The 11,458-nt window shown below is 35.2% G+C and overlaps 1 long non-coding RNA gene across 1 annotated transcript; it reads left to right on the top strand.

The window, feature by feature from the left end:
• Positions 1-7,793: 7,793 nt before the first annotated feature.
• On the top strand, positions 7,794-9,420 carry LOC132130823 (uncharacterized). Its single transcript, XR_009428785.1, has 3 exons — positions 7,794-7,938; positions 8,677-8,751; positions 9,358-9,420. It is a non-coding gene; the product is annotated as an uncharacterized LOC132130823 (long non-coding RNA).
• The last annotated feature ends 2,038 nt before the right edge of the window (positions 9,421-11,458 follow it).

Raw genomic sequence — 11,458 nt, 5'->3', positions numbered from 1 at the left:
GGCCTATGTGTAGAAAATGAAACCATGTCTTTGCCATTAATTTACAGGAGGGGCGGACTGGGAAAAAAAATCAGACTGGAAAATTCAAACTCATACAAACAAATTCATGGACAAAACTATTTTTTTATGGACCTGACATAAAAAAGGTTTAAATCTTTAATTTGGGGACATGCAAAATAATTAAAAGTTCTCTCCTGAACTGCACCTTCACTTCCTTTTTTCTCTTCAGTCTCTTTATTTTGCCCTGTTATCCATCTCTCTCATGACTTTAATACTCAAGATTGAACAAAACTATACTTTACAATACAATACTCTACAATACTACAATATCTTTATAGAAAAATCCTAATACTGTACACGAGTCATGTTTTTCCCTTACAAAAATTAACCATGCTTTTATATAAAAGTAAAATAACCTTGGTTGTTTTTTGTTTTTTTTTTGCAAATGGATTTGTATTTATTTTTAAATAAATATATTTGTAAAATAATTTTACATTTTTGGTTACCACAGTTAAACAATAGTAACCATTTTCTCTGGATTTATAGTTAAATATTAAAATGTTAATTTTCGTAAGGGTTGTGTTGTTGTCTGTCGTAGCTCCCCCTAAACCTATAAAAACAATCTGAATTTTTTTCAGCTAAATTCCTACTGTAACATTACAACAGATAATAATGATGTCCTTTATATAGTATTTTGAGTGATGACTGATGAGCAACGTGCTGCTGCTTGATTAAATAAATAAAAAAAACAAAGACAAAAAAGCATCTTTACAGATGAAACTGACCTGAAACCCTAAACAGGAGTTCTGCTTCTCTGCTCCAGCAGTCCACTGTATTCTCTATCTCTCTCTCTCTCTCTCTCTCTCTCTCGCATTGATTACTCGGAGTCTGATCCAAACCGTTTGGCGGAGGCACGGAGAGCGTGCGAGTCATCACTAACACTTCATGACTTATTAGAGATTTAATTATCAAATGGCGGATTCGCAAATGATCGCTTTAGTACATTCGGCAGGCAATTATACAATAATGATATTAAATAGTGGGGCAAAATCGGCTGCCAGGCCACCGGGAATTGTCCTGGTTCTCCCGGTGTCCAGTCCGCGCCTGATTTCCACAGACACGCAGAATGTGGAAGTCATATATTGCATTTTTTGGGCTTAATATTCACAGACACTAGTCGATGTCATGTTTTGATTCAAGTGTACTGACCTACTTTTGATTTAGTCATCCAAAATGTGGCATATTCCGTCCGCGTTAGGCATTCCGTTTTTATGACTGGATTCTACGAACCAGACTGTGTTTCCGCATCCCGGAAATTATTAGGGCGTATGTCTTAGAATAGTCAGTGCAATTTGGGAAAGAAATCAGTTAAATCTGTAGGTGGATGTGTGTAAATATTCAAATGTAATCCCCTTTGTAATAGTTAAAAATTTCATAAGTAACTGTAATTTAATTACTCATTTTTTCGTAGTAACTGTAACTAATTACAGTTACAATAATTTTGTAATTAAATTACGTAACGCCGTTACATGTAACTAGTTACTCCCCAACACTGCCCCCAGGATATAGTTATGTTTGTAAATCTCGTGATACGGGAAGGGGAGGGGGGCTAGCAATACTCTATAAAAAGAAATTGAAAGTATCTCAGTTAGCTTTGTCTACATATTCTTCTTTTGAGTCAATTGCCATAAAAATCAATGGTGCGATTCCAACCATCCTCATAACTATCTACCGCCCTCCCAAGAGCAATAATGCCTTTTTAACTGAATTATCTGAACTCTTAACTTACCTATGTTCCATATCTTCAAATGTTATCCTTCTGGGTGATTTTAACATTCATACAGATAATGTCAGTAATGCATTTACAAGCGAATTTCTATCATGTTTGGATTGCTTTGGTATACAACAATTTAACACACTTCCCACTCATACTAAGGGGCATACTCTTGATCTTGTTTGTTGCTCTGGTATAACACCTTTTAATTGTACTGTTTCTGATCTATCCATATCAGATCACTTTCTGGTCTCATTTTGTGCCAAACTGGCCATTTTTAAGGTAAACCTGTGTCGCCCGATTACATTTCGGAATATTAAGAACATTGATTTGCCTACTCTTGCTGATGAACTTGCCATCTTTTCCAGTAAATCTGATTTCACTACTGTTGATGAACTGGTAAAATATTACAATGATGGACTGAACATGCTTTTAGATGAATTCGCACCCGTGAAAACTCGAAGGGTTTCGTTTGTGCATTCAGCTCCTTGGTTTACACCTGAACTGCGTGAACTTAAAACTAAAGGCCGTAGGTTAGAGCGGCTGTACGTCAGGTCTGGCCTTACTGTTCATAAAGACATGTATGCTTAACATATTCAAAATTATAAAAATGCACTGACTACAGCTAAATCCGATTTCTACTCCAATGTAATTGGAGTTAGCAATGGGAACTCTAGGTCTCTTTTCTTGGTGGTAAACAATATTCTGAAACCACCTGATTCTTTGCCATCTGATATGTATTCCACTGACTTATGTGATCGCTTTTTGACTTTTTTTTACATCTTAGGTTGAAAATGTACATCGGCAATTACTTACTGGTACTCTTCACAATGACTCCTGTCAGTCTATCACTCACATACCCCCCCACTCTGTCTTCTCTAACTTTACACTACCAACTATTTCAGAGATAGTGGGTCTGATAGGTAAATCTAAATCTTCGACTTGTCAATTAGACCCTCTACCAACTCCTTTAGTAAAAGCTTGTTTACCAGCCCTTTTGCCGTTGATTACTAAAATTGTTCATGCTTCACTTGGTTCTGGTTTTGTATCTCCATCGCTTAAATCTGCTATTATTACACCCATACTTAAGAAACCAGGGGGTGATCCATTTGATTTTGAAAATTTTCGTCCAATTTCCAATTTACCATTCATCTCTAAGGTAGTTGAAAAGTGTATTGCAATTCAAATTCATGAACATCTGTCCAATAATAACTTGTATGAACAATTCCAATCTGGTTTTCGTCCCCACCATAGCACTGAGACTGCTCTTGTCAGAATAACCAATGATCTACTGTTGGCAGCTGACTCTGGGCTTTTAACTATACTTGTCCTTCTTGACCTGAGCGCTGCCTTTGATACTGTCTCACATAACATACTTCTTGACAGATTAGTTTCCATTGGTATTACTGGCACTACTCTGTCTTGGTTTAGTTCATATCTATCTGGACGCAGTCAGCGTATTCAATTAAAAGGTTTTAGTTCAAGACTATCTACAGTCACCGCTGGTGTTCCCCAGGGTCATGTTTTGGGCCCGCTTCTCTTCATTATATATTTGCTCCCTCTTGGTGATATTTTAAGGAAATATGGTATTAATTTTCACTGTTATGCGGATGACACCCAACTTTACCTGTCCGCCAAACCTACCGGTTCTTTTCCTCCACCATCTTTGTCAAGCTGTTTAGCTGAAATTAAAGACTGGCTTTCAGCGAACTTCTTGAAATTAAATGGCAATAAAACTGAGGCTCTGCTTGTTGGCACTAGATCTGCTGTGTCTAAATCTAATTGTTTCTCTTTACACATTGATAATACTGCAATCTGTCCTTCATCATGGATAGCACACTATCTTTTAAAGCTCAGATTAATAATATCACACGGATAGCATACTTCCATTTGCGCAATATTAATCGTCTACGTCCTTCTCTTTCAAATAATAATACTGCAGTTCTCATTCATGCACTAGTCACCTCACGTATAGACTACTGCAATGCTCTTCTTACAGGTATTCCCTCCGAATTGCTGCATAAGCTTCAATTGGTTCAGAATTCTGCAGCTCGTGTTCTCTCTAGAACACCTTATACTGATCACATTTCTCCGGTTCTCCAGCAATTGCACTGGCTTCCAGTAAAATATAGAGTTGAATTCAAAATCTTGCTACTCACTTATAAGGCACTTCATAATCTCGCATCACAATACCTTACTCAACTTCTCCAGATTTATACTCCTTCACGTGCACTTAGATTTTCATCTTTAATTTCTCTTGCGGTACCTCGCATTCGACTTACTACTATGGGTGCCAGATCTTTTAGTTATGTTGCCCCCCGCCTATGGAACTCTCTTCCCCTCGATGTTCGCAATAGCGATTGCTTGTTGACTTTTACAAAGCGTCTTAAGACATATCTTTTTATACAGGCTTTTTTATAATATTTTTTTATTGAGACTTAAATCCACTTTATATGTATATGCTGTTTGTTTTGTTGTTTGTTTTGTCTTATGCAGTGACCTGTATATTGCTTGTAAGGTGACCTTGGGGTGTTCTGAAAGGCGCCATGAAATAAAATGCATTATTATTTATTATTATTATTATGTGGATAAATTTATTTACAGCTAAATTATTATGAGATTTAATTATTATTAATGAGTGAAAGTATATAAATGGTTTAAATGATTATTATAAATGATTATTTGTTTAAATCAAATAATAAAATGATTCAGTGATAAATGATTATAAATTAAAGAATGAAGAATAAAAGAAAGAAAGTAAAACAACAGAAATGTATGGTTGCTCTCCTTAAGCTACACACACAGCTTACTACAAAGAGAAATCCAGGTTCCCATCTGTTCTTGAGGGTTCTGGAGCCCCCACAGTACACATCTGAATGTTTATTTTATGACAAACCCAATGAAGCAGCAAAGCAGCTTTAAGATGCAGTCAGTGAGGTTTGACAGTTCTGACTTGTGCTTGAGTAAAAAATACAGCAACAAAATGCCTTATCAATATAATTAACTGTTTCATTTCTAACCCTTGATATTTGCATGCACTTGTGATGTTTATATTATCTGGGTGTAATCTGCAAAACAAATTAAACATTTAAATATGTTGAAATGCAAATCTAAATTTTTTTTTTCTTTAGAAAATCTAAGAAAAAATGAATCGATTTAAAATGTCAGGCAAAAAGATATTGATTACTGTGACTTTTGTTATTTTGACTTGCAGGTGAAAATGGGGGTAGCAGAGGTGAGTCATGTTTATATGTAATTATATAACATATGATATAATTTAAATATTTGATACAGTTTACTATATTCAGCTTTATGACCTTCATGTGTAATTCACATCCATAAATTATACAGTAGTTAATAAAAAAAAAGTATGTAGGGGTGTAACGGTACGCAAAAAATCACGGTTCGGTACGTACCTCGGTTTTAAAGTCACGGTTCGGTTCATTTTCGGTACAGTAAGGGAAATAAATGGAAACATTAAACTGCAGGTTGTTTATTACTAAACTTTTTTTTTTACAATTTGTTTACCCTTTTTTTAAATACTTTTTAATAAAATATATGTAAAATTAAAAAAGAATAAGAAATAAAATACTGCTGCAAAGTTCTCCACTAAATAAAATACTCTCAGTCTCAAACCAATATCACGTAATAAAATATAATGAAAAATATAAATAAATAACTGATTACAGTGCAGCATTACCAGACCCCGCTTGTAGGCCTGCCCATATTTAAAAAATATATATCACTTTTCCAAACTGTAAAGTGCAGCATGAACAGTTTCAGTTTTTAGACCTGCTCAGATTTCGTTATTGCGTTGGACCGATCGGAATTAAGAGCAAAGGTCTGTTTAAATGCCGACGGGAGCTGCGTTTGAATTACGATCGTTTTTTTCCTAGTTGTAGTGATGTTCACACTCGCGTGATGCCTTTTGAAAACCTTAGGCCGGTGACACACTGGCATATTGCACCTGTCAAACATAGTCTATTTTGCCGTCAATACTGTTGACGGTGTTCTTTATCAGTAGACTTTATATTTATGCTCAACATGAAGTATAGATATTGTTGTCGTGAAGACAAGATCCTGGTCTGTCGGCGGCCTCCCTCTATGTCACCTACAGTAGCGGCAGCGCGCCAGCGCCGCGTCAGGCACGTTTCTGGTGTGTAATGACACACAACAGAAACGCCACGCTCATGCCTGGCGTCTCTGCTGCGTGTCAGGAGTGTGGCGGATGCCTCGCATTTTCTGTGTCTTTACACACCAGAAGCATGCCTGACGCGGTGCTGGCGCGCTGCTGCTACTGTAGGTGACAGAGGGAGGCCGCCGACAGACCAGGACAATATCAACTTTCTTTTTTACACACCTACACCTATGCCCAGGGCCGGCTCTAGGTTATTTGGTGCCCAAGGCGAGAGAGCACACACGGCCCCCCCAACCTCCCCCCACCCCCCCACCCCCACCCCCCCGGGAAAAAACAACTCCACAGTTATTCCATAGTTATTCATTTTTAATTTTAAATGTTCACACAACAACTCTTTAAAAAGCAACAACCTGAAGGATACAGTAGAAAACAATAGAGAAGCAGCTTTCATAATATGATACATATATTTAATTAACTTTTTTTTTTTTATAATTCTGCAATTTTGCACCCCGTCCAGCAGATGGCGCCCCAGGCGGCCGCCTGTGTCGCCTGTCGGCAAAGCCGGCCCTGCCTACGCCTACTGATAAAGGACACCGTCAACAGTATTGACGGCAAAATAGACTATGTTTGACAGGTGCAATATTTGAAAATCGATAATTGTTTATTTATTTATTTGTAAAAAAATTTTTTTTTTTTTTAATTACATTTATATCTGAATTTATGTGCCTGAGACGCGCGTCTCACGCAGGCAGTCTGCAAGCTCTAATATGTTAACATGAGAGCCGAATTAAAAACAGACACGCCACGCAGCTGAGACGCTTGCGCCATGCATCCAGTGTGTCACCGGCCTTGAATCAGCTGCAGGGCGGGATTTGCGCTGAACGCGGAGACTTCCGCCACTTAATATGTTTGTTTGGAAACACAAAAATTTACTTATGTTCCATGGGCAAAATATTGCATTCAGTCATTCGGTACACACGTGCACCATACCGGAAGCCCTGTACCGAAACGGTCCGGTACGAATACACTTACCGTTACACCCCTAGTATATAGTAATTCTACTTATGTGATACTATACATTTACATTCCTTCATTTAGTGGATGCTTTGATCCATTGGGACTTACAAATTAGAAATATGTGTAAATATATCATTAAACTTTTAAAATTACTCATATATGTTGTATTTAGGTAAAGTGAGACACTTTTGATGTACTTTTCAATGTCAAAAAGTAGCTCAGTTAAGCTGAATTCATCACAAAACATTTGAAGTGTTTTAGAAAATACAAAACATATTTTAAAGAATATGTAACGAGGTGGCAATTTAATATGAATTTAATGTGAATCAGACATTTTTAGAAAAAAATGTGAGCATGAAGGTCTGCCTTTAACATCACTTTTAAACAAACATCACTGCAGCGTGAGCAAATTTTACAAAGACTTATGAATGACATCATATAAATTCATACAAATTAGTAATGTTATTATTAGTTATGAATTGCCATGAAATGGTGTTAGAATGTGAGAAAAAAATTATAATAAGCTGAGGAAAAAATGGACAGAATTTAGAAGATATAAAAACGAAGCTGTATGTTGCTGAAGGTAGAGAGATGACAGGATGAGTAACGTTCCTTTAGCTCAACAAGAGCTAAACAAATACAAATGTATTGAATTCACTTTAAGACACTTTGGATAATAGAAAGATTTTCCCAATGAATGAATGAGTGCGAATGCAAAATAATCTGTGATAAGCAAATGTGTAATGTTGCATCATACAGTCACGTCCATCACCTCCAAGATCTCCACCTGAGGAGAGGAAGAGAGAACTGGAAAGAAGAGAGAAAGAAATGGACAGAAGAGAGAGAGGACATGATAGAGAACTGGATGAAAGAGAAGAAGAATTGGATAGAAGAGAGAGAGCACTGGAAAGAAGAGCGATGGAACTTGATAGAAGAGAAAGAATGGTTGCTCATCAAGAAGGTGATGAATTGTCAGCGTCAGCAGAAAACCGACGGGGCACAAGCTCAGGTGAGATGACACTATACACTGATAAAAGTGTGTTGGATTTACATGTTTTCATCAAGTACATTGTTCCACATGAATCTCTGAGGTTTAACAAAAATAATTTGTTCACGTAAATTCAACATGTTGGAATGAAGTCATTTAAAGTTACCTGATTAAGTAATCTCAAATTGATTTCACTGTGTTCCCTGACAGAATGAATTGGTTCAGTTTCATATATTTTGCATCACATGACTGAATTATAAAATTGTACAATAGCACATATAATGCTAAATGCATTGACTGCTCCTTGAGCAGTCACAACAGGCCCTGAACCAGCCCACAGCCATAAGCAAATGCTCCACTTTTCTCCACAATGGTGGTAATTTAAACAGTCATAATAATAATGCCAACATTAAACATTAAACACTATCAAGTCTCCACCTTTTGCTAAAAATCACATAAAACAACACTTAATGTCATCAATTTTCCTCTCCTCATTGTGTCCAAAGCAAAGAATGCTGGGAACTACAGTTTAAAAAAAAAAAATGTTGAATACTTGATTGGGTCAAATTCATCCTGACTAATTTAATCTTGTACAGCAACCACATTTAAGAGAATTACATTAATCACAAGCAAAGAAATCAAGTTTAGAAGAGAAAACACAATTTTGCTGCGTAGATCACAAATAAGATGATTTGATGAGTAAAATGAGACGATATGTGTTTTCCTGTTTTCTTCTGGTGGATGGAACACAACTGGCAGACGAATCAAAGAAGATGCCGACTGAAGAACTGAAACATGTGCGACGACAGAGCATTGACAAAGATTACCCTAACAGTAAGAATTATTTAATCAATGCACATTTCAATAGACATGATGACAGAGGATCATGAAATAATTATAATTTCATAGGATACACTAAACTTTTACTTTTGATGCCAGATCACACACTGGGCCTCCAGTGAAAAGATACTGAATAATGTTATCAAATCACAACTCGACACAATGGAGTCCATAAAATAAATCCAACATACATTTAAAGTACACATGCAATTTTTCTCATTGTTGCAAGCAACACGTTACAAGTAAAACACACCACATCATCAAATTCGGTTTTAGTTTAATTTATTGACTAATAAAATCTATTGAAAACTTCTCTTCCCCGCAGCATTGTCACACAGACCTATGCAATGCATGAGTTCTGCATGAAATCCATTGTTTGCTACTAAATGTAAAGGTTTTCCGCTCTCTTGATCCACCTTGCTTTCAGTTCTTTACTGTCCTGTTTAATTGTTAAAAAAAAAAGTCAGTGGAAAACACATTTCAGTGTTAGAGTCACATTTAGATGCAAAGTAATAGTAACAGATTAATGTAGAATTACATTCAAAGTAATGTTTCACAACACTGCTGTTACAACTAACTAAACTGTCTATTTGTCATCAGTGTCTGAAAGTGTGGACAAACCTTCATCTTCTCCCTGAACAGACTATGATTACACTGGAGCATCCAGTGAAGGTTGAGTATAAATGATTATAAATGATATATATAACCTTACTGTTAGACACAGACTAATTTTTTTCTTGCATGATAGTATGTTCATTCACAATTACTACCACAGGGATCACCAGATCTTTATAAACTCTTAAAAAATACAAAAGGTTAGTGGTATTTAGATTTTTCATATTCAATTCAATTCTGTGATGTGTTATAGGTCTAACTTGTCAGGTCAGAAACAATATTATTATATGTTTTATTGTGATTACTGTGTTTTATTATGTGTACTGTATAGTGATGTTTTCTGTGATATATGTTTGACGACATGCTTCAAAACATTTTTTGCTTACCAATATGTATCAAAAAAGAAAAAAAAGAAAGAACGAAAAGATAGAAAGAGGTTTTCTTTTCTTTTTTTTGGGCCAGAAAACCCTAAGGGGGTGAAGTATATCTCTAACTTTCTTTTATTGAACTTAATTTGTCTGTTTCTTTATATTGTTTTGGAGATTTTAACAGTATTGTGATCTGATTTTAGATGTTGTCTTTTTAGATTGACACAACCAATGTCACAGAATTCATAATGTCCGTTGCTAATATACCGAAGTTTCAACTGTTGTTATTTTCAACAAAATTAAGTAATCTGCTGGAGGAGGATGTCATTATTGAAAGGGATATTTAGGCCCAAAATGAAAATTATCTCATTTATTTGCCATCATTCACCATCATCAAACGCCTGCAAACAAAATGTTTTATTGTAAACCTTAATCTATAGATGGAAAACAAGCCAATGTACATCCAATACTCTTCAGGATCAGGCAGTTTATACTGTTCATGGAGCAGATAAAATGTATATCATTTTTCTCATCATTAAATTTTTTTCTCATCATTTAACGGCTGAAATGTGAGGTTTATAATTTATTAATAAATTTTTTATTTATAAAATCTTTATTCGAACAAGTAGTAAATGTTACATGACATGTTATGTTGTAACATATTTTTGCATTTTTTTAATCTATCCATAATATTTAATGTCAATTTTTTTTAATATTTATGAGCACATAAAAATGTGTATTGTGGTGTTAATTTTTTGTTTGATGATTTTCAAAACAAAACTTGGTGAAATGATTTCAGTGCATCTATGAGTTCTTATTGAACATGTCCAGTCTATTGTAACGTAATGATAAATATGATAATTTGGTCACTATAATCATGATATGAAATTCCATATCCTTTCATCGGTTTGTAAAATACCTCGCATATTTCAAACAGATTAAAACAATGTGTCAGTTTTATTTTTTGTTTTATTTATTCATTTATTTGGTTTTTGGGCAGCTGAACATCAGGGATTTAAACTCATGTGGAGCAAATGTAAATATCATTTGTGAATGTTTGAAGACAATGCAGAAACATAATATATTTTATGTTTTATCGCATTGATGAGGAGAATATTAAATAAGTAAAGAGTATAAATGAGTATTTCTGCTATATGAAGAAATGTAAACATTCAAATAAGTATTTTTCAATGACTATCACATTATTCTTATATTTATATTCTAGAGATAATGACATAAATAAAGACTTTTTGTTATTAAGTGTCACTTTCTCTTTCCTGGACCTCATGCCTTTCTGCTGGAGATGTGTAACACTGGTGAAGAAAATGATCTTTTGCATGATGCTCTCATGAATGTCTTTGGGAAGGAGGCTTTAGATTATTAAATGATATTGTTCATGCTCAAGGTTGATGTCCATGATTCAATAAAAAATGGCTGCGTTAAGATGTGATGAACAACAACTGCAAACCATAGAACAACATTTGCATGAGAGAAAGAGAGAAAGAGAGAAGATAGTTGAGGTCAGAGAGAGAATTGTCTGAGGAGAGAGACGTCCAGTCCAGTGGATCAAACCATGAGCATCATTCCCCTGATGTTTTCACATATTTACAACTACACAAAGGAAGATTAGAACTATATAGATATTTTAACTCAGTAGTTAGTCAGATTAAAAGTTCAAATTAAATTGGGCCACAACTGAATATACAATTTTCCTGTTA

Source organism: Carassius carassius, chromosome 47 (assembly GCF_963082965.1).
Source record: "Carassius carassius chromosome 47, fCarCar2.1, whole genome shotgun sequence".
Lineage (NCBI taxonomy): Eukaryota > Metazoa > Chordata > Actinopteri > Cypriniformes > Cyprinidae > Carassius > Carassius carassius.
The sequence above is the reverse complement of the archived record's forward strand: the minus strand, read 5'-3'. Positions and strand labels throughout refer to the sequence as shown.